Source organism: Chionomys nivalis, chromosome 2 (assembly GCF_950005125.1).
Source record: "Chionomys nivalis chromosome 2, mChiNiv1.1, whole genome shotgun sequence".
NCBI lineage: Eukaryota > Metazoa > Chordata > Mammalia > Rodentia > Cricetidae > Chionomys > Chionomys nivalis.
In genome coordinates, this window is record NC_080087.1 from 93,289,676 (window position 1) to 93,314,693 (window position 25,018).

Genomic DNA, 25,018 nt, shown 5'->3' on the forward strand with positions numbered 1-25,018 from the left:
ACGACATCCTTTGAACCACCGAAGAAGACATTAGCTATGAGTTCCTGCTGTCTGTGTTTGAACCCAGAGCTTCTTAACCCCAGAATTTCATTGTTCTAATCTACTACATCATAGTATGCAAGGTGTGTGGCCCTTATCACACCACTGCTCAAAACAAATGCCTACCGGATGCCAACGCATCAACAGAGTGTGTCACAATGATCCAGTGTGAAGGGTTAGGCATTCGATAAACCCGGTTTCAAATTCTGTTTCTGCTGTTTAAGAACTTGAACATGTTAAGCAGTCTATTAGCTGAGTGGTGTTGCACACACCTTTAATGCCAGCAGTTTGGGAAGTGGAGGAAAGTGGATCTCTGTGTTCACGGCCAGCCTGGTCTACAGAGTGAATTCCAGGATAGCGAGGACTGTTACACAGAGAACCCTGTCGTGAAAAAACAAAAAGTGAAACAAAACAAAAGGCCTCTCTATTCAGATTCCTCTCTTGTAAAAAACCATAAAATAACATAATATAACATAATGTAGCATAATATAATAATACACAACATAACATAATGTAACATAGCTATATCACAAGATAGCTATAACAGAAAATGTCATGGGAAAAAATATTTAGAATACTGCTTAACGTATCTCCAGTGTTTAATACTTAAAAATCTTATTATTTATGATTGTTATTTGTTAATGGATGTGATTGATCGCAGAAGGGATTTGAGACAAGGACTCACTAGGCAGCCAGTAGTCAAAGTTGGTCTCAATCTCAGGACAGTTCTCACACCTCGGCCTCTCAGGTGCTGCAATTTCAAGCATGAGACACTGTGCCCCTAGTGGATTTGCTTAAATTTTCTTTGAAGAGATATAAATGAACAATAAATGATAAAAGAATAACCCCTTTCAATTAGGAGGTTGTGAGTGAATGAGATTTTATTTTTCAAAATAAATTGATGGACAATTTATTTGGGATAACTTAATTGTCATCATCTATGTGCTAAAAGCACTTTCTGGACCCAGGAGCCCTTTGTTTTCTTGGCTAAATAAGGAGGACAATTATAGTGCTGACCTACTTTATCAATTCTGTCAAGAATGTCAAAATCATTTGAAAAATGCAAATTATTCTAAAGGATAACTATATTTTCCTTAGAGATATGACCAAAGCTACACTGGGAACCATGGTCTGACGGAACCGCATCCTCTATCAAGCTACTTGTCAATTGGTACAGTGGAAATGCCCCTAAATGGTATAGGAAAATACATTTTGGGGAGTTACCATGGAAACCTACAGAGCACTTTAGAATGCCTTAAGTCTGCAAGACTCAGGTCTTTTATAGTCAAGATAATTAATCACAATATTAAAGCAACATGAAGTCTAATTCACAACAGCTTCCATTTTGACTGAGTCTATATTACTTTGTAAAATACTACCCCTCCCAGAATGCCATTTATCTTATGTAGACACACAACCTGATGTATCTGGCAACTCCTACCCAACCGCTCATATCTAGCTACATCTCATATGTAGGTGCTTGCCTCTTAAATATCTCTTGTCCTTAAAATGTATCCTCAAAGATGGCTGTCAGACTGAAGTATTAGAGTGCTGTTACAGTTCCCCGTTTGAGCATGCGTCACTGCGCAAGACCAGATGAAACTGTGGCTAGCTGGTGCAGCTTTTATCACAAACTCTGACTGGTCATTTGGTAAAAGTTGCAAATTCCTCTGAACTCAGTTTTCTGTGAACCTAATTGACAGACTATTTAGAGAACCACTTGTATGTAGAGAAAACCAGGACAATAAGATATTTGGCATATACACAGTGAATCTTTTCAAGCCGAGAAGAAGGTACAGTTAAGCTGTTCTGGCTAATCACAAGGCAGAAAGAAAGACTATTAAGACAGTAGAAGGAGTGTTGACTCTGTCCTGCCCCATAAATAAAAAGGAACAATGAGCTTAGAGCCATGATTTAACTCTTAGGATAATCTTTCCATGGTTATGTGGCTAATGCCAATGTTACCCATCTTGGCCCACCTTGGACAAATATTAGAGCAACATGAAGTCTAATTCACAACAGCTTCCATTTTGACTGAGTATATATTACTTTGTAAAATACTTCCCCTTCCTAGAATGCTGTTTATCCTATGTAAAGACACACAACCTGCTCTCTCTGTGGGCAGAATTCAGTCTATTTGCACATGGTTTGTATTTACTTTAGTCTCCTTCTGTTTGTTCCCCCTGGAAAGCCTATTAATGGTAGTTCAAGAATCCCTTCCCCCTTCTCGTTTTTATTTTTAAAAACTCTAGTATATTTGATTACTATGGGAATTTTAAGATGTTCATATATCAAGAGTATAAAGTGTTTATCTGTTAAATCTTTTGCAAGTTTAAAAAAAAAGTTCTATTTCAAAGCAGTTATAAAATAAGGTAATTGATTTTTGGCTATCATCAGGGTCAGGTTTCTTTTCTTTTATTCCCCCCCACCCGCCTGTTTAGCCCTGGAACCTGCTTTATAGACCAGTCTGGCCTCTGTCTCCCAAGCGTTGGGATTAAAGGCATGCGCCAGCGCCATCCAGCGCTCCTCTCAGGGCACTTTAGAAACAGTTCTAGTTGACTTACACAGAAAACATATGACTGGGAAATGGCAGTGCTAAAGAAATGGGATGGAGAGGCTGACAGACAGACAGACAGAAGGGAGCCAGAGAAGGTGGGCATTTTCTTGGTGATGCAGTTGCCTGGATGAACACGGAACAACTGATTCAATGTTAAAAGAAGAGCAGGCTGAACTAGCTTAGGTCACAAGACCTTCTGCCCAGGGCTGCAGGGCACCTGAGTTTGCAGTTTACCCTACATGGCATGCAATGGAGATGAAGAAGAAAGACAGAACACTGCAACAGAGCAAAGTTGAGTGGATGGCAGAAGGCTGAAGCAAGCCAGAACCCTTCCATAGTGAACCCAGGGGATTCAGGCAAGGATGTGTGTCTGTCACAGTCACACGGAGGAGCAGGGCTATGGGGATGTAGCTGATAACAACCACAGGAAGACACCAGGAAGCAGAAGCAAACAGCAACAAATGAATGGCCCCACAGTGCTGTGTGCTATTCAGTGTGCCTTTCCCTTTCTGCCCTGCAGGTCTCCAGAAGAAGCTCCCCAAATGGAATATATTTCACCAGCTCAATAAAGTGCAGTTTGTAGGTTGGTTTGTTTCTGTAAGTGGAGAGTGGTAACCAAGGAAGACTCTGAAAGCAAACTCAAAACAACTGCCCAGAGGTAGAGGAGGAACCAAGACTGTAAGATAGTAGGTGAAGCATGGCTTACAAACACCGTCTAGTGACAGAGAGGGACACCTTATAGCTGAGAAGAGGGCTTGCAGGTCCCAGATGTAAACTGACTGTTATCATGTGAACTGAACATTGTGTCAGCCTCTGAAGTCACATCTCTCTACCCCGGTATTAGTACATATCGCAGACTTCATCAGAGATGTTTCTCTGTGCAGTGGACAGTGGTTGATGCGGAAACTCGCAACTGGTCAAGGCACAAAGAGTAAGTATCTATCATTTGCTCAGATGCAAATGAGACATCTGTATCACACTGTCTCCTCAAAGCTCAGGGACCATCCTAGAAGAGGGGGGTGGAAAGATTGTAAGATCAGAGACGGGGAAGGACTAGGGTCAAACAGTATCTTTTGGACACGACAGGGCTGCTGTTCTTCTGGACCCATAGCAGCTGTGACTGCTTACCCAAAACCTACATGGTAACAAGCCATGGTCAATATTCTACCATGGAATGGGAAGGTGTTTGTGAACCCCCACCCCTAAAGAGCTAATGGCTTCTGATGGAGGATGAGTGGGTTTTCTTTACTTAAATATATCTCCAGGCATGGTAATCACAGTCTAGTGACTAATCCCACACCCAGAAGCATCTGTAAGCATATTGGAGTCCATGAACTGTTGATTGTTTTTCTTTTAAGACACAAAGTTAGAGGTGGTAGAGAGGTGGGTATGTATCTGTAAGGAGTTGTGAATATGATCAAACTGCATGGCATGAAAGTATCAAAGAATTGATTAAACACTAAAAGATTTGAGATGTTTTGATAACTCTCCCCACCCACTATCCTTGGTCCCAGGCTGGAGGAAGTCCAAAGTCACTCCAGTAGTTCAAGGTACAGGTCAGACTATGCCATGGCCCAGAGTCTGCAAACAGCATCTGTACTGGAATCCTTGTGAACATGTGGCATGCACTAATTCTCCCTCATGCAGCACAGGGGTCACTACAAAGTTTAGTTGTCTATCCTGTGGATTATCTGCCTATCAATGTGCAGAAGAAAATGCTACAGTGAGCTGTTGGGGCTTAAGTCCTCCATGCCTGGTAACTAAGCAGACGTCTTTACACTTTGGAAGGCTTCATGTGCTAAGAGACAACCCTTGGAGCCTTAGAAATCTTTACGATTTCCTTTGCTTATCACCATTAGACTATCCTGTTAAGAATAAATTGCAGCACAATGCTTTAAACGTCACTCATTTGGATACTTGTGAATTCTCCTCTGATTTCTTAAACTACATGTGTAGTGTCATAAAAATTAAAGAAGATTCCCAGTCTAGAGGCATTCGTTGGACAGGCCATTGTGTGAAATTTGGGCTCCAGAATTCAGCTTCTCTTTCATCAGAACTGTAATAACCCTGGAATTTAGAAAACAATCTTTGAACATTTATATTGGTTATGCAGAATGAAGACAAAGACTTTCTCATTGGCTGTCAAGAGAATGACAAGGTCTTTGAAAATCTTACACTCTATTTTTAGCAGCCTAATGTTCAAGTTCTTTTTTAGACATGAATCACCCGAAGATGTTTACTTTGAACAACTTTTTCCAAAGCTAAGAACTAGTGAATGAGGCCTGATTATAGCAAATTTTTCCCTCTGTTTTTTTAAACCTTTGAAAACATGTTAAACATGTCTTTATATGAAACTTATATCTACATACATAGATGTAGATATGTCTAGATATAGGTATAGATAGAAGTATAGATATGGGTATAGGTATAGACATAGTTTCATTGCTTCGAAACAGTAAAACTTGCAGAAGACAATGTATCATAATTATAAGTCATGATCCACAGCAATATTGGAGCCATGAAAGTGATGAATTATTTCTGACAATTATTATATAAGATGTATACCTATTTAGCCTCTGGCAGGTTTCTGAAGACCCACGTTAAGGAGTCACCGCGTTTGGAAAAGAAGTGCTTCGTGCTTCTTATTCCAAGTCTATTCAATTTAGACTTTCCTAAAATTGGTTTCTTAATCTAGCCAGGAAATAAAAATGTTGGATCAGGGTTGGACCAAATTATGTAATTGATATTTTGGCACTCTTTCCTGCCTGTATTTGCTACATGTTTTCTTGATATTTATTTAAAGATGAGACAGAGAAGGTTGCAAAGAAGAAGCTGGGGGTGGCCTTAGCCCTTCTTGGATTTCCCTGAGCAACTCTGCCCAGAGCAAACCTGCGTAGTCTGCTCGACAAAGACAACACACTTCACTGTAGGGGCAGCTTTTGATATAGCTCTTGTGTTTGAAAAGTGGAGCCCAGTAGAATACAAAGAGGAGACAGTGTTGTCCTTTTTATCTTAGTGTTCTTTTAGATGCTCTCCGTGGGCTGGTTTTCTCTCTCTCTCTCTCTCTCTCTCTCTCTCTCTCTCTCTCTCTCTCTCTCTCTCTCCCCAAGATATGATGAAGTCTTGACTTTTGTATTTACTGGTCTATCATGTTTTTAAAGTTCGACTTCTAGCTCAGCCTTAACATTAGCATGTGGGATGTTCATTTCAGTGGGACAGGCAAACCGGCAAACCGCTGTTACATGTGGACTTACGTTGTCTTCCATATTTGTACCTTCTCATTGGAAGTCTGGAGGAGGGAAGGGGCGACCTGTCTGGTATTGACGAGATTGCTGTGGGACAGCATCAACCCTCAGCACACGGTGCGTGTTCAAGCTGACATCTCTGCCTCATCGGGTGCCTTGAAGGCTCCCCTGTGGTCTCAGCTAGAAAGCTCTGAACATCCTGTCATTTTGCTATGTATTTTCTTCCACTCATCCCTTTGTTTCCTGTGCCAGTGTCTGGTCATTTTCAAGCAGTTACTCCACTGATAGGAATCTCATTGTCTGCTCAGGCAAAGTCCAAATGACAGCTTCCCTGTGTGGTCTCCTGTCTCATCAACACACCCTGGCTGACTTGTAGTGGGCTCAACATAGTGTATTCAAATTAGTTATTCTAGTCAATGAAAAATTTTCCAGGAAAAAACTGTGATTAAAACCCATATTGGACCAGCTAGACGCCTCAGCAGGAAAAGTAGTTGTTTCTAAGTCTGATATCCCAAGTTAAATCCCCAGAGCACACTGAGGAGAGAACCACCTCCCCAAAGTTGTTCACCCACCTCCATATTGCCCTTGCAGTCACACACACACACACACACACACACACACAAACACACACACACACGTCATAGACATACACGTCATATATGCATGCATACAACAGCAAATAAACCATGTTTATGCATTTTGTTACAAGATCCTATTAAAGTTAGTGACCGTCCTCATCTTTTTAAGGATAGAGATGCCAGCGCCAACCAGGGATGGAGTTCAGTCCTTAGTAGTGGATAACAAGAGCAGTGGAATGAAGGAGCCATGTTATGTTTTTCCTGGGGTCATCAAACAGGCAGATTTAATTTAGAGGATTTTTAATGCTCCAGGTCGGGTTCTCAGGTACCTGTGAAGGGGAGAATTGGCATTCCAAGCACGTTAATCTTAATCACGAAGTTGTTGAGTTGATAACCTCTTGCTTACCTTGATTAAACAACCGCAAAGCCAGGAAATTGCACTGAACTTTAAAAAAAAAAAAACCGAAACCCTGGGAGATTCCGTGTAACTTACTTGTCTCTCTCTGAATGTAGACACAGGAAAGCATGTGAGGTGTACCCCACCCTGGGAAACGCGGGAAATCGCTGTTTTGATACCAGCTCTCCTGGGCCCTTTTGTTCCTTTCTCGTCCCACGGAACCTGCTAGTGCCCACTTGTGTTCAGCAAGCCTTGCCCTCCCAGGGATGCACCCTGACTCTGAATGGCCCTCCCCTCTTGCTTACCAAAATCCACACATTGTACCTGTCTGGTTACAGGAAGTCCTTGCTCTGGGATTATAATTACGACTCTAGCTTCTTTGTTTCCTCTTGCCTGCTTCACCATGACATTCCTAGGGTTAAAGACATGGCTCGGTGGTTAAGAGTACATCTGCTCTCGTGGACACCCAGGTTCCTGATACATGGCTCACAACTGCTTGTAATCCAACCACAGGAGATTCGACTCCCTCTTCTGATCTCTAAGGGTACTCAAAAACACACATGTACACCTTCATGTACACAACATATACACACATGCACATGTGTGTGCATACACACAGAGAGAGTTCAAAATAAAATAAATCATTTGAAAATGAAGAGTGGGACAAGAGAGAACAGATTAGTGAATTTATCATAAGATTATAATTGCACACTATAATCACGAATTATTCGTTTCTATCATATTTTTAAAAAATTAGACTCTAATGGGAAAATTCTGAGATTTTGAGACAGAATAAAAGAAATGAAACAACAAGATATGTATTTGTGCCAAACTTTCTCCTCTCTGTAAAAGACTGGCTGTGCTCTTAGATGACCTTCTGTAAACGTTCTCATTCATCTGAAAAAGATACCTGTTGATGACATTCCTCACACAGACAGATGCTAGTCCCTGAGCGTCTCTGACTTAGCAGGTCACTGTCCTAGACACTGAGCACACATGGATAGGTATTCTAGCTGTGGCAGGATGGATAATTTGCTTTTCCATGTGTCCCTCTTTTGATATAATGGATGTCTAAGTGCATGGTTTTCCCCTTTGAGAATATTTCTCAACCTACCTTATAGGAAGGTGGTCATATGACTATGTCATTTCTAGAGAGAATGACCGGGGGGACAACCCTCAGATAAAACTGTCTCAGCCTAGATTCGCTCTTTCCCTTTCCCACTGGGCGGAATCTAAATTATGGGCACAGACTTCCTCACTCATGCACAGTGGGGAGCAGTGTAAGGCCTGGGCTCTGTGAGGGACATGAATATTCGTTTTGACTTGACAGCTTGGATTTTATTATTGGTAACATGAAGCTCAGGTACTTTCCCTTCAAGGGATTAGCTGCATTTTTTTTTTACGTTGGCAACAAACGCCCCAGTCAGAACTGAAACAGTTTGCTGGTAATCGTTCTTTTCAGTGGAAATGGTGTTTTGTGGAAAATACAGGCCAGGCTGGTTCAAAACTTAGTCATGGAGACAGAGTCACGCTTTAGCATGCTGAAGTGACATTTTGTTACATAGCTTGTTCAGATGCTGTGTCCTTGAGGATTAGAATTGAACAGAATGTGTTTTTGCTAAGGATGTCACTAAGTGAAAGCTGTCTTGTTTCTGCGGGCGCAGTGACGAACACACCGCCTTAACTTGCTGCTGCTGCTCTGGGTTTCGTCCTATGGCCAGCGGTGGGACTCGCCGCTGATCTTGGGCACTGGTGAAAATGTAATGATGGTGAGGAAGACAGAGCCTTCGAGTTGCTTGAAAATAATCGTGACTTCTCAGAACAGCTGCAAGTCCCTCGGGAGCTCCCAGGAATGTGTGGACTATTCTCGGAGACTCTCCGCTACAAGAAACACATAAACAAATATAGCAACCAGAAAGTCTTTCAAAATGTCTAAAATGCTTTGTTGTTCTTAAGAACGCGGCAAGCACATTGCTGACAGCACAGCTAAAAGCCCTGTTCTTTCTCCATCCAGATGTCTCCTGCTCAAGCACAGGACTCCTGCACCTTTCTTGCCAGTCTCCCAAAGCCTTGCTCCCTAATCTCAATGCTTTGATCCTTCCGTATTTATTGTTTACCTGCTTTTAGAGTCTCAAGACATAATTGACTCAGATAGGAGAAAAGAGAAAATTACGAGAACACAACAATCCGTAGCTCCTTGGAAGAACAAGATTTAAAAGAAAGTTGAATGCTTATTCATAGATTATTTTGGTCACCAGATTTTAAAACAGTTTTGAGAATCTGATTGTTAAATACGGTAACGAATATTGCCTGTCAACATTCAATATGGTCTCCACCCATCTAAACGTTCCCTTATCCTCTAGTGTCTGGAGGCCTGCAGAATATATTGTTTAAGTCGTCATGTGGCCTCATTTAGATTCTGATAGCACAAGGAATCTTGCACGATATTTGGAAGACAAAAAAATAAAAAATAGGATATGCCATTATTCTCCCTCAGCTGTGGCGGTAGTTGCCTGGCTTTATTGGAAGCATGAAGTTTTACACTCTTTGTTGGTGAGCTCTTATGAATTACGTATTTTGCTTCTTTAAATCCATACCAGTAGCTTACTATAATTTCTTGACTTCCAAATTTACTCAAAGCTGGAAATATTTCTTCCTTGATTCTGGGCTACTCAGGTCCTCCCAATAGTTTTTCAAGCTTAATTCCCTCTGTATTTAGTCAGCCTTTCCTGACTCCACCTAGAAAGGCCAGCCCTTTTCTGGTACAACTCTGATTTTGTGTCAGAGTCTGGTTTCAGAAGTAGTTAAAATCAGTAGCAACCCCAAGATACACATCTGGGGTTCAGTTAATTGATTTAGTCCGAGCAGCAGATAAGACCAGTGAAAAATGGGGTACCTGTATACTGGAGTCCCGTAGTTAGATACTTGCCTGTAGTTTCCAGAGTGAAGGGTTTGTTATAGATAGCCTTTACTAGACGACTAAGTATTACAGTAAGATTTAGAGAGGAAGTAAGCAAGACTGAAAAGACAAGAGAGTGGGCTACCTGCCTCTAAGTGAAAGGTTATGCTTTCAAACTCCCCGCTCAAGTTTCAGTGATGGGGAGACTTCCAGGACTGCCCTAAAAATATCTCTTGTAGCCATATGGCTAATGTATAATTTTTTCCATCCTGTAGGTTGGATAATTATAACCCAAATGGAATTCACAGACTTGCCAGGTCTCTTATGTAAAAGATAGGGCATTGATTGGGAAAGAGCAAAATTTGGAATGAGGACACTTGGGTTGATTCCAATCATTCTGAGAATCACAAACTTCTAAGTCCCAGTGTGCTTTCTCCTTTTCCTCTTTTAAATTAGCCTCTTCTTGCTTACGACTCTGACACAGTTATAGTCATGTGTTCTTACCATTTCCTATTGCTCTCAGGCCCGTAGCTAAAGTTAGAGATCAGTAGACTCTGGGCTACAAGATTTAATCTAGGCGGTTATAATGGATCCACTAAAGAACTACAAGATTTGTATTATTATTAGGACCCTAGAAAGCATTTGTGGGAATGCAATGTGATGGTTTCAGGTTCAACAAGAAGCATAATATGGGTATGGCCAACTATGTTAATGCGGATGCAGCTGTCATAGATTAGATTCGACATTCCATTTGAATGTCTGAGATGATTCTCTAGGTAGTCTGCTCGACTGGCTAGCTAAAAACCAGGACCCAGTAGCAGCCTTCATTAAATGAAATTGATTTACAAACAAAACTGAAGTAATTTAGAAGGCAACGCTGTTGATGTGGATCAGTCAGAAGCAATATGATTATCCACTCCACTCCTTACTATATACCCCAGAAAGACAAGAGGCACTGAGAAATTTGTTAGTGTCCTTGAAAACATCAATGATGTCCTTCTGTGGATTAGGGAAGGTCGTGCAATATAACACCCTCTGGACGTGTTACAAGGAGCTCCCGAGGCCAGGTGAGAGCACTGTGGCACCAGAGATAAGGCGGCTCAAGTTACCGTACTGGATAAGAGGCCAGAGCTGTGATCTCTACACTGATTTCCTCCAGAGACATTTCTTCAATCACAGTTCTCTTCCATCACAATTGTAATAGTTTTATAGTAATAGTTGATTCACAATTATTTTTTTTTTAAAAAAAAGTCTAATGCACAGCTGTCTCACCTAAGTAACCTTAGTGGAGTTGGGATCTCAACTGTTCTCCAAGGGTCAGACCGCGGAGTCTTCTAAAAGTAAGGAGACCACAGCCTCTTAAGGAAGGACCCATGAGATCACAACTAGAATGCGCTTTCAAATCTTCTCCTAGCTTTCCCTCAAAGGAAACACACTCATTTATCAAGATGGTTCTGTCGTGGCAAAAGGAAGACACCTGATCATACTTAGGTCTCTGGACATTGGTTCTAAAACATTTAATCCTTAGAGAATCCCGAATTTTAGGATCTACTAGTTGTACTGGGACACAAGTTGTTAGTAATAAGTAGAGCACAGGCAAGACTACCTTCCAGAGCTCCGAGGGCCTTACGATTATTTTCTCGACTTTCAAAAACTTATTTGGTGACTGGCAGAACCCTACTTCTAGCTCTTGAGGAAAGGGATATTGCTGTGATGGGGTTGGGGTGGCAAGAGGAGGCCATTAGAATTATTTCTTTTCTACAAAAGTTGTAAATATTCTACAATCTTGAGGTGGGTATTAGTGATTATTATTACCGCCTAAAACTGAGACATGCCAAGGATGGAAATTCCTACCCCAGCTGCAGAAATGTCCCCAGTTTGTCCTGTGGAGAAGAAAGATGTGTTTGAGAAAAGAACAATAGATTTTTAGAAATGTAGTCAGGTTGGAACATCAGTTGCCGGTACGTCTCTGCCTTCACTGTCACGGAAGTACCACATGCTAATTGATTGTGCCACCAAAGCTCCCCGATACATCTCAATGACCGTAAATCAATGCACCCTGGGCTGTCATCTTCAGCCCTCTTGATCTGGCAAATTCTTTCTTGTCTATACAATTTATAAAGACCACTTAACTGTTGTTGTAAATGCTGCATTAAGCCTCTGGCAGGGGTGGGGGAGTGGAGCAGAGAATTATGTGCTGATCTTTATTTGTTAAGAACAAAACAATGCCTCCTTGATAATTCTTTGAAGAAATACATGGAATACTGTAGGACTCCTGTAGAGGCTGAGTGACTGGATGTGGGTTATCAAGCAGCCACGGGAACTGAGCTGCCATCGGGAGCTAGAAGTAATCTCCTGCCATAGATGTGGCCATAGTCACAGTACTGTGTAGTCATACTGGCACACATGGACAAGACCATGTCCACCTAGGCCTCAGACACACAGACAAAGTCCATGAGCAGTGGGATCCTATGACCCCATACCTGCTGCCTCATTGTCCTCCCTGACCTTTACCTACAGTCCTGAAATAAACTAACCGAGGAAGGAAAACTTTACACATGATTTAGCGATCACTCTGCTGAGGTACTGAAGATTGCTGCATGCAGGCCTTACTGTGGTCAAGCCAGAGAGTAAAGGAAAGTGATCAGCGAACTCCACGGGATGGCGCCATCTAGAGGACGGGGAGCACCGAGCAGCGTGTGTCTGGAGTCTCAGCTTTGATGGAGGATCTCTGGAGTCTAGGAAATGGGAGAGCAGCCTGAGTAACACCTTTCCAAAGGAAAGAAACCTGAAAGAGATACTCTTGTTCGTTTTCCTGCCTCCCATACACAGACTCACGTTTTACATTCTAGAGCTTAAGATTTCATCACAAATTCACCTTCGAGCACGGCTGTTCGAGCGAGCGTGGTTCTTCTCTCTGCGTGACCTTCACCATTACCCAGAAAGCCCTCATCGGGCTATGCTTTCATCCCCTGCTCCATTTCTTCCTCTTTATTTTTCCTTTCCATCTTGTTTCTTATACCTATTACCTCCTGAACAAGTATCCTGGAATCCAGATGCTTCAAGAGGTAAATCAATCGCCTCATCGCCTAATAGCAAGCAGTAAACACCGCGGGTCGTTTTCACCTCATTCAAGCCATGTGCCTACTTTTCCTACAACCTGTGGTCCTTTGGACCTTTCATTTCCTTCTGTTGATATAGTCATCGCACACACAAAAATTCTCTGTTGCTTTCCAGACATGTTGGTAAATAACTACCAAAGTTCTCCTTAGATGTCAGGGATAAAGAAAGACGGATGTGTGGCATACTTCAAACAGGAAGGCCAGGACCCAGAGCCTTGAGAGTATGCCGGGAATGAGGGGCTAACAGAGCGAGGTGTGATTTTTTTCTTCTGTAGAAACTGAGAATTTATATTTTTATATGAACTCTTACGATTCTGAATTTGGCCTCAAATTTGCTAGCACACTGTGCCAATCAGAAATACAGGAAGCTCTTGGTCAGGCACCAGCCTGCAACTTCCATCTGAGATGTCAGGAGTGGGGCTTAATGTGTCTGTGAGTGCTATACATGTGCCATCTTGCCAAACCTTCTCATCAATTAGTGTTACTTTCGGTTAAGAGTTTGCAATTCTAAAAGTGCAGTGTCTAATTCTACAGCTAGCAATCCCGAAGCAAAGCGGCTTCTCTCTTTGCTCTGGAGCCTAGCCTATCATCGGCACACAACAGAGACTCAAACATGTTTTGAGTTGTTGAAGGGGAACACAGCAAGTGCCCATTAACAGCTTAGTTGGATCTTGCCTGTGAGATCAGAAGCAAGAAACCCCCTAAGGCGAGGGTGAGAGAGTAAGGCAGATGGTTTTGATGAGGAGAGGCAGGTCAAGAGAGATAGACATGCTGCCCTCAGGAGGCATGAAGAGGTATATCTCCGATTCCCAGTGGTGGTGGCCATCTGAGAACCCTGAGCCTTCAGAAGTCCTGGTAGCACAGTCCACCCTGGTTAGTTGTTGTCTGTTGCTAAGGGTCACTGTGAGGCACATGGCTTCACTTCTGCAAATACAGGCAATGCCATGCCTGTCACTGTTGTGTGCAAGTGGCCGGAAAGTTGATGATTTTTGATGGTCACTTGACACCTAACTTTAAGGCTACTCTCATAATACGCAAAGAACGTTTTGCAGAAAGGGTTATAGTTAGCTTTCAGGGTCAAAATCAGGAAGCAGTGCACATTTAATCACATGGTCAGGTTGCTATATATCTGCTCATATTCACCATTGCTTTGTGATAAAGATATGAACTATGTTACATAAAATAAAAACTAAAGGCTAATAATTTATTGAGTAAATACTGAGCCATACTCCAAATATTTTAAGTAGATAAATTGTTAGGATTTCTTGTTAAGTTATCATGCCATACATCAGCTTCACCTTTCTCTTTCTCTCTGTATATTTAAAGAAACTATTATTTAAAATTTGCCATATGCTGGATGATACATTTTAGATCCATAATAATTATAACACTTTATTAGGCTTATACAAAGCTCATATAAATTGGAACAGCATTTAGAATATGAAAAGTTCAGTAACTAAAACAAGTTCCTAAATGTCATTTTGTAGGACTTGAGATCTAATTTCTGTGAGATAACCAGAACCCTACACTCCCCAACATGTTTTTCTTTATTTTATACTGAATAAACAAAAAATATTTATCTCTGCGTAGAGTCAGATAATTGTGCTTAGCATGTGAACTTATGGAAAAACATTTCATATTCCACAACAGTAATGCTAGTTTGTAAATTGTTTTATATGCTCCCAAAACTTACCTAATAGGCACATGTCTACAGAGTAGCTAATGTGTCCAACATTATAGGCATTGGGACTATGTAAGTGAACATACAAAAAGAAAAACTCTTTGTACCCAAAGCTTAAATTTTAAACCATTATGATGTTAGCATCTCCATTCAGCTAAGTTTTATATATTGGGTAATCTGAAATAATTATAATCTACTTCTAATTTCATGTATTTATACTTATGGATATGGTCCTTACCTTTTCACATATAGTCTCTGTTATTTTCATGCTTCCCGAGCCTTCACATGTTGGCAAATATTCCTGTATCAACAGCACAGATGAGGCAACCAGATGTCTATTCCCACAGCCACTGTCCTGGGGACAGTTTCATCCCTTACAACGCTGGCAAATGTGAATCATGAGGAAGAATTGGAGAGGCTAGTGGAGGGAGAGGAAGAGAAAGAGGAGGAGAGAGGAGAAGAGAAGGACACAAGACAAGGAGAGAGAAGGGAGGAGGGGAGGAGGGAGGAAGCATTGTATTTGATCCTCCCTTCTGGTAGGTAATAAGATGACATTTTTCCAGTCTTGAACTCAGATAGGGCTTCCTGAATTCCCTTGACCAATGAAAGACAAAATGAGTAGGCTTGCTGCTATGGCTGTAGATACTCAACTGAGATGGAGCCTCTAGTAGCTGGAGCCAGGGCTTGTCTGAGACCAACAGAGTCCCTAACAGCCCATCCTGAACATACAGCGTGAGAAAGAAACACACTTGTGCCCTGTCAAGCCTTTGAACTCAATGTTACCTTTGCTGATTGTCTCAGTTATTCTGTGTTTGTTAATGCAGCTTTACCGCCTCTATCCTGACTGACGTCATGAATCGCAGTTCGTCTGGTGCTATAATTTATTTTTCTGCTATTGGGTTGGTTCAAGAACAGCCAGAGTATGAAGGCATGAACTTGGCTCTGGGACTGAGATTTTTGTCTGACGATTATGATAAAACGACAGTTAAGATTTAGCAAAAGAATAGTTGAAACTAGGAGCTGTTGAACCTCAGCTTGACTGGGAGGATAGAAAATCAGGGAACAACACAGAAAATAAAAAGTAGGTGAATCCAGACATGAGCTATTTTGATAAGGTGGGTGATCATTTACAGATAAAGTAATTGAATATTTAAAAAATAAATTGTAGCCCGGCACATGCCTTTAATCCCATCACTCAGGAGACAGAGGTAGGCAGGTCTTTGTGAGTTCAATGCCAGCCTGGTCTATAGAGGAAGTTCCAAAACAGGCTCCAAACTACACAGAAAAACCCTGCCTCGAAAAACAAAAATAAATAAATCAAAATAAATTGTAATTGCAACATAAGGTTCTGTGGTTATAGATTTGGGAGGGTTCTGAGTCACTTTGGGTCGTGAAAAGACACACTGCGAAAGCAAAACTGATAATCAGTCGGAGAGATGTGTGAGCCAATAAACCACGGACTGGAGACGCTGACAGCCTGGCCACACTGCACACCAGAGTCCCCAGAACAGTGGTTGTGATAGCCAGAGGTGGCCAGGCTAGAGCAGGAGGTTCTGAGCTAATTGCCGAGGTCATCAGTGCTGAGTGGTGCCGTAGATGAGTACTGTGTCTAATTTCCAGGAACTTTCGAGATGGAAGAAAGAGCACAGGCAGCAGGCAGAGAGCTACGGACTTTCCTTCTAACCCTGAACATCACCGAAAGTTGTAGAGGGAAGCAGCCATCCAGGAAGGTGGAAGAGCAAGGGGATTTGTAAAGGCTTAACCACCTTTCATCAGGGGTAGAAAGAAAATTGTCTGACGTTAAGCATGGAGGGAGCACCATCCAGGGCTTTGGAGGACCAGTACGAGATACTCAAGGTAAACGTTTGGTTAATTGTGAAAAAGAGCAAAGGGTGGGGTCAGAGAGAAGGGCGGAACAATATCGGGACCAAAGCTAGAGCATGAAGCATGACCAGGAAGATGTCCTTGTACCATGATCCAGGAAATACACATTGTAGGCAGAGAGGAATTTGGAACTTTCCTGGACTGGGTGGGGGTGGAGGTAGATTAGGACATGTCCTCATTGCCTCTTGAGCCCAATTACAGAAGGTCCAGAGGACTATTCTCACGTTCAAGAAACACATGGCTTTCTTCTGCAAGTAGGAGTCTCAAATAGTCTTGAAGTCTGAACCTGTCAAAGGATGCTCCCGGGAAACTCGGCTTTGTTTCATCCAGTTTCATAGAAAATACTCAGAAAGGGGCTGAGATTGTTTTGCCCTGGTTGCTGTAAGCCAGCATCTCCCGAGGAACCAGGTAGAAGATGATTCATCTAAAACTTTCATTAACAGATCAGAGAACACAGGCCCCAAGAACAGTTCGGGCTGTGTCTAGAGTTTGTCATAGAGCTAATTTCAGAACCCTTGCATTCTTTCTGCCTTAAACATCCAATTTCTTAGAAAAGAAACCGCAGGCCAATGACACGTGATACTAACTGGCATTCGCAGCCCATGCTATTGAAGACTTGTGGAGCGTTGTGCAGCCCTTCTGATTCTCTTAATGGCCTCACTTGATATCAGCACTGATACTGTCTTTCTGAAACGTGCACTCTGAAGATCAGAAGGAAGAAAGCAACACAAAGCACTGGACTGGCAGCCTCTGGGTTTGACCCTCTTTTCTCAAGGCCTCCCTGCCATCCAGCATAATACTCTTAGTTGCTTTTCTATTGTTGTGATAAAACGCCATGACTGAGGCAACTTATAAAAGAAATTTTTCAGTTGGGTTTACAGTTCCAGAGGATGGCGGAGCAAAGACTCCGTGACGGGCACAGCTGAGTGTTCACATCTCAAACTGCAAGCAAGAAGCAGAGAGAGCTAGCTCAAAGTGATTGGAGTCTTTTGAAACCTCCAGGCCACCATCCCCCCCATGATGTACCATCTTCAACAAGGCCACACCTCCCGATCCTTCCCAAACTGTTCCACCAATGTGTGTATGGCAGGGTGGGGTGGGGGATCTGTTCAAATGTATAAATGTCTGAGTGGATGGGAGCCATTGCTATTTAAACCACCCCATAACCGTCATATACCATATGATTGGCCCATTTCCTTCCTTTGCCTTAATCGAGTTGGCTGGGAAAGTTGCAGGTCTTTACCCCCCTGCTATGTAATTCCCTGGTTCATACCTGCCCTGCTCAGACACCCAGCAGACTGAACATGCAGACACTTGTTGGGAGCCTGGGTTTTCCTGCCCAGCCCTTCACTTTTAGTTGCTGGAGTTACCCACGTATGGGGAGTGATGGAAGAAAAGGAAAAGGTGAAAATGGAACGGTGCAACACTGGACTTTGCCATTTTATTTTTATTCCCGACTTTGCCAATACTATTTGGGAATGACGACTGCCTCCTCTTCTGTCATAAGAATGGAAAGAGTATCTTTCAACTAGATACAATGTGGATTATTAGGTAGTCAGCTCCACATGTCCTGGTTTGGGGGCAGCCGTGCTCAAGTCAGCCTAGGGTAGGACTTGGAGGCAGCAGAGCAGTAAACATGCACCAAGGTGCCTGCTGTTTCCCGAGGTCTCTCTTCCCAGGAATAGGGAGCCTCTGACGAGCACTAGAGATGAGCTCTTAACTGCAGGCTGAGCCTGCTTCGTCACAGAGTGGTACTTACTCACCGACATTTAGTGAACTCATCCGGTGTCTCCTGCAGGTGGGAGATGCTCCTTGGGTATTCACGTGCCCCTCTGGACAGCCCACACAGGTGGATAGAAACTTGCAGTGACAGGTGGTAAAGGCAAGGGTCACCCATGCGGTATGGGTTGAGAGCATGGGGACTCTCCTAAACCTGCTTCCAAAGGACGCCACAGAACTGTAGTGATACAAAAGCAACCATTCCCCTTTAGAAAAGCGGGATAAAGATACCATTGGGTGCTTTGTTAGATTTTCCCCTCTGGGATAGGAAAGGTCACATTTTGATGAGAATTGGTGTTTGTATGCGGGGTCTGGGAACCTGTGAAACTCACCGCAGGGGAACCTGCAAGGCAGAGTGCTAAATCTACACCCCCAGCCTTGTCAGAGTTAATGAACTCACCCTCTTTGTTTCCCTGCCAGTCTGAGCCAGTGAAAGATTGCCTCTGGAGTGTTTTAATGATGTGCTGTTTTGTTCCTGTGAAAACTTTGTATTTCAGGTGCCAATTCACCCTTTCCTCTCATAAAATGAGTCAGGAGGAAGAACAAGAGAAATGGCTGAACAATTGAACACCCAGCATAGTACCACCATGTGCTATTTTCATTTCTAAGTATTTTAGGCATTGCAAGTCCTTTCTGACATGTCGTGTGACTGACAAATACTTAAAATGTGGTGGAAGAGGGCACACTTCATTTCACTTGCTTTAAACCATGATTAAGAATAGGAATAGGAAGTAGTGCCCAATCAACCCTTCATTCTTTTTGTCTGGGGATCTGTTTTAGAATTGTCTTTCTGTGATTGAGAAGAAACTGCACTCTACCTTAGCTGGATTTTAACCATCACCATGAGCTCCTCCTCTTACTCCTCCTTCCTCTCCTCCTCCTCTTCCTCCTCCTCTTCCTTTTCCTCCTCATTCTTTTCCTCCTCTTCCTTCTCCTACCCCTCTTCCTCTTCCTTTTCCTCCTCCTCTTCCTTCCTCTCCTCTTCTTCCTCCTCCTCCTCCTGTTCCTTCTCCTCTTCCTCTCCCTCCTACTACTCCTCTTCCTCCCTCTTCTCTATTTTACTAGCTCTTATCCAGAATGCTCTTAGCACATAATTCAGCTTCTGGAAACTTTAAATGACCCCTCCAGCAGTTCCTATTTGTCCAAATGTGTCCCGATACAGAATCTGTATGGCAAACACTACTGTCTACTCAGTCACTCTCCCTTATTTTTCTCCTGTGGATAGATGGTTAAGAACCAAGTGTTTGTTCAGAGACCCTGGAACAGGGGAGTGACTCACGTCATTCAGTGTGGAGCTGTGAGATAGAAGAGAACCCACTGGGAGAATCCCAGGGGGAGATGTATTGGTCGCTTTTCTTTTGCTGTGGCACAACAGCATGACTGAAGGCAGCTTATGAGGGAAAAGTTTCTTCTGCCTTAGAGTTCCAGAAGGATATGGGTCCATCTGGAGGGACAAGAGTCCACCTGGGATAGGATAAGGAGGAGAGAAGGGAGGCACAGTAGCACACAGCAGGCATGGCAGTAGCAGCAGGAATCCAGGAGATCACATCTTCAACAGCAAACAAGAAAGGGGAGGGAGTGACCTGGTAGGAGAGTGAAACACTAACTCTCAGAGCCCGTCCCTAGTGATGGACTTCCTCCTGCAAGCCTGCACGAGCTCCCCAAACAATGCCATCAACTGGGAACCCAGTGTTCAAATACCTGAGTCTGTCGGCAACGCTGCAGTTCAAGCTACCACAGGAGAAAACATAAAAAGTCTGGGTACATTCCTGCTTTGTCTTTCTCTGTGGATCTTGGGAGTGATGTCCAGAGGCAGAGCCACCACTACGGCCAAGAGCTATTGCCAGAAGGCAATTAGTCAAGTTGCTGAGGAAACTTGACTATGGTGCTGTTTGGGTGCAAGCTAGACACCCACCTGGAAGTAAAAGATGAACTCAGGCTTGCTTAAGGTATTGGAATGTTGATTTTCTTCTACTTCCGGCTGAAGGTATTTCTAGCTGTGAAAGTGCTCTTGTAATCAGTGTCTCACTTAACCTGTGTGGCTGCAGTTTATTATTTATGCCCGCCTGGGTGAGAAAGGGAAAAAGATGTTTTCATTATGATTGCATGCTTGGGAAGCTTTTATGCCAGGACTTAGCTCCTGGGAAGCACAGAGCTCTCTGCTTTCCCCAACCTTTCCTTTGTCTCCATCCACAGTCAGAATCTGGGCTAATATGGGAGGGAGCACACATGATCTATTAGTAAACTACTTGGTCCATCTATCAAGTAACTCCAGTCCGGTTACTAAGTGTTGATGCGCCATGCTTCTGCTCCCCGCACGTTTGTGCCATATTTACATAATTCTTTTCCTTCTAAGTTAAAAAATGCGTGTGCTTCAATGGGCTATGAGTAAAACATAGGGTCTCTGATGGCAGGAGAATGAATGAATGAATGAATGAACTAATGAATCAATGAATATTAAAACCATGAATGTGAGCCATGCTATGAATACATTGTATTATGAGTAACAGAAATGATACTCATTTGATAGCCTGTGCTATTGATAGTCTGCCCAACACCATCTTTTTCTTTCACCTGCAGAACATGCAACGTGAATATCTGTCCTTTCATGTGAATGAAGAGAGGACTCCTTTCTCTGCTTTCAGGGCTTGCATTAAAGCCGATCATGGTGTTGCATATGCCTCCCCAAGACTGGCTTGGGATAAATGGGTGAACAGGTCTTGATTGACAGAGAAAAGGAGAGACTTCCAGTGAGATAATATTCTCTCTAGACATTATCGATCCAGCTATAACTCCCATCTGATGACCAGTTTACTATGAATGGCTAAGTAGAAAAATGGAAAGTGTTTAGATCTCTGATAACAATGTCAAGTCACAGACTTTAATACCAAAGCACCTCCAGGTAAAAAGAAGTTTCTTGTCCTGAACACCTGGGCCCAAATAACCATTCTGAGGTTTATATTAATTGTAAATGCTCAACCAATAGCTCAGACTCATTACTGGCTAACTCTTACATTTTTAAATTAACCCATATTCCTTAATATGCTCTGTCACGTGTTAGTACCTTTATTAGCATGGTATGTTCATCTCCTGCTCCCTCTGCATCTGACTGGCGACTTCTCTGACTCCTCCCTTCTCCTTTCCATCATCCTTAGTTTGGTCACCTTGCCTATACTTCCTGCCTGCCTACTGGCCAATCAACGTTTGATTAAACCAATTCTAGAAACATGTACAAGAGGGTTATTCCACAGCACCTCTAACTTTCAGCTTCTTGTGCCAGATACATTGCGGTTTATTAGTGCATATGCCAAGTTGACTTAGCTGCAGGCGTGATGACTGCCTGTATATTTGCCTGATCTCAGTGTAGCTTTGGCTCAATTAGGAAGCACAACAGCCTAAGACAAGACCTGTGCGTTGCCCTCAACACTGGCTTTTCCAGGGGGTCTGAGCATTCTTTAAATCTCTCTACAAGAGCCCCAGCATGCCTGCTGGCTGGAGAAATCCAACACAGACAAATGGAAATGCCGAGCCTAAGTAATGGACAGCAGAGCTTCTTAGCCGGCAATAGTTCCTGCTGTTGATTAGACTGGAGTGCCAGGGACAACTTGTCTTAGAATTAAACGTTTGGTCTCTCTCTTTTTGACAAGATGATACCTAACATGAGGAGGCTGCTTCTGAATATAAGTCACCAGATGTAAGTCGCATCTGTATCTTTAACGTGATGTGTAAGATGGAGCAAAGTTACAGCGCTCATCCATGCTTCAGTTTCCCGATCTGTACCATGGGCAAAGTGACAGTACCTCATAGGTAATAATGAGCATGGTGACAGCAGCCACACAGAGCTCGTGCGAGCATCTAGTAATTTTAATCATGTAGTCAGTGCTCTGTAATCATTAGCTACTGTCATTATCCACAGGCTAACTTGCACGCATCTTCTCTTTATTCCCATCCTCTTGGGAGACAATTAGTCTTGCATTCATTAAGCCCTAAATTAATGCTGCTTAAATTTGAATTTTCCATGGCTCTACCTGGAAAATTCTGACTATACTATGATTGATTGTCTTGTATTTATCTACTTCATGGCAGGAGCAAAATAATATCATGAAAATGAATTGTGCTGTGTCCTTTTTTTTATTAATAAGCAACCCTACCAATATCATTACTATAAAATGTTTCAATTATAGAATGTTTCTACTTCCATCCTGGTAAATAAATTCTAACTGTTAAGGTTGTGTAAGTGATTGAATTCCGTAAATGATGACGGTACACTCTCTTCTTTGACTCTTATTTCTCAGCCAGCCCATTGTTGAGGTGCTCACCTCTCACCTGTACATGTAAATTCAAAATATCCTCTGGAGGTTCTGCCTCCACTCCGGCAAATGCTTTCTCGATGGGATCGCTCCCTTTCAGAACCTAGTATTTTGCTTTTTCTTGTATATACTTTAACTTTCCTCATGAGAGAGTTGTCTCTAGATATCCTATAAGGAAAAAAAAATCTGGGAGAAAAATGGTAGTACCTGGGTTTTCTTGCCTTATATTTGAACTACAGCATCCTACAGCAAAACGTGCTTGTGTTTATCCCCAGCCTTATCGACAGGAGGCACAACTTCCGCTTGTGGGGAAGGCCATCGGATGGATACTTTGCCATTTAAGCCCTGATTACACTGTAAAGATTAATCTCTAATTTTCTTACCTAATTTTTTCCTTTGATATGCATTTGTTTTTTTTCCAATAAATTCTTATTTGTAAATTATTTTCAACTACTGAAAACATTGCTTCCATAGAAGTCTTTAGTCATTTGGTGTTTTCCAGTTCTGCCTCTATGAGTACTATATTAAACACAAGGACCATAAAAATGAAGAGAGCATAGTACTACATTAGTAAGAGCACTAACATTGGTAATATAATTTTTAGAGTGTCAAAGGATGGAATAAATAATACCACTTAAATTATAAATATTTGTTTATGTTCTTAGCTTCTAAAGAAAGATCTTTTTCCTATATTTTGTTAATAAAAGAAAAAGACTCTGTTGTTATTTTCAAGAAGAAAAATAAGAAGAAAAAGCAGAGGCTATGCTGTCTTAAGAATGATTTCGAGGGTGTTGGGAGGTAGCTCAGTGGGTAAGGAACTTGCTCCACAATGTGAGGACCTGAGTTCAGATCCCAGTCCCCATATAAAAACTTTTGGACTCTGTAGTATACACACGTGTAACCCCAGGACTCCTATGGGAATTAGAAACAAGAGAATCATTCTAAAGTGTCAGCCCTTTTAGCATGGCATATGCAAGTATACAAGGGAGGCTGTCTCAGTTCAGGTATTATGAGACTGACAGCTGTCTGTTGACTTCCATGTGCACACCAGGACCCATAGAAGTCTCCTGTCCCCCCCCCCCCACACACACACAGAGATATTACACAACAAGAATGACTTCAAAAGAATACATTTCCAGACTAGTTTCAACATTGTGTAAACCGAAATTCTACTCATGATAAAATACCAAAGCTGATAAGGTGGAATAAAAACTCACCATCCCCAAATGAAAGACCATCTAGTTAGCTCAGACACAGCTTTAACCCCAGGGTTCTATAAAGAGGATGACCCAGGGCATTTGGTTCTACAGGAGGAAAGACAGAATGAGAGGCAATGTCAGTGATAAGCAGATAGTTTACATGGCCACAGACACAGTGCCAAGCAACCTCTCTTCTGACTGCCCCTCAGAGAACATGGTTAAAGTGTTTTACCATGAAGAACACCAAGGAGTAGAGGTCAGGAGACACGTGCAAGTTCACTGCTGGATGGTAGCCTTCTCTCAGGATCCCCAGAGGTCCCCTCCTCTCCTTCCTCTCTGACCCTTCCGGGACTGGCCAGAGCCAGTAATAGAGCATTCAGGGAAGCCAGCAACCCTCTCTGCCCTTCCTTTGCCTCAATGGGCACAGTAAGAGATAAACCCTGACCCCTGTTGAAGCAATATTCATGCAAAATAATTGTGTCTCCTGAAGACAGCCAATAATATCCAGAGACTGATCACAGCCTATGGATCAAGAGTTGATAATAAAACCTGTCAATATTATTTGAATCCACAGAAAACTTTTTATCTGAAATGGCTTTGTAGTTAATAAATTGGTGATTGCCAAGATTTTTAGAAGTACTATGTAAGAGCTAAAAAAAAAAATTAGTCATGGGTTTCCATATCATATTTTATGTGCAATATGATTATACAAATTCCTAATTTTCAACATATACCTTTCTAACTGATCAGAAGATGTTTAGGTCTTTCCATTATTTTAGTTTAGAGTTTGGAGATGGGGATGTACATGCTATAAATAAATAAAAATAAGAACTTGTGTTTATATAGCATTTTTGATGTATATTTCTCTTTCCCAGGTAGATAAAAAGGTTTCATTTTTCAGATGGTAAGGCCTAAGTGGGAGAGTCAGATGTCATACCCGGGTTCTCCCAGCTAAGACTCAAACCTGGTTTAGCCAACTGCATTTATGAAGTCTGTCTCCTAGACCTGCTGCCCTAATGTCGCATTAGTGTATGGTATAGTCTTCCGATCTTAAATTGGTGCTGATGTTGCCTGGAAACAGCGAGATGCTTCAAAGTATTTAATGACAAAGCGAATGAAGAGGAAAGTATTTTCACTTAGATTGTTCCCAGTTAGCTAATTTCCATATTTCATATCATAAGCACTTTCCTGTCATGAGTGGAGGTCTATCTGTATAAGAAGAAAATGAGGCCCACGGAGGTTAATTAAGGGCCAGGTGCCCAGAACAGATTTAGTAGCAGAAACACCGGTTCCGGGGCGCTCTCGTCTGAGCCAGTCTTTGCCTTTCT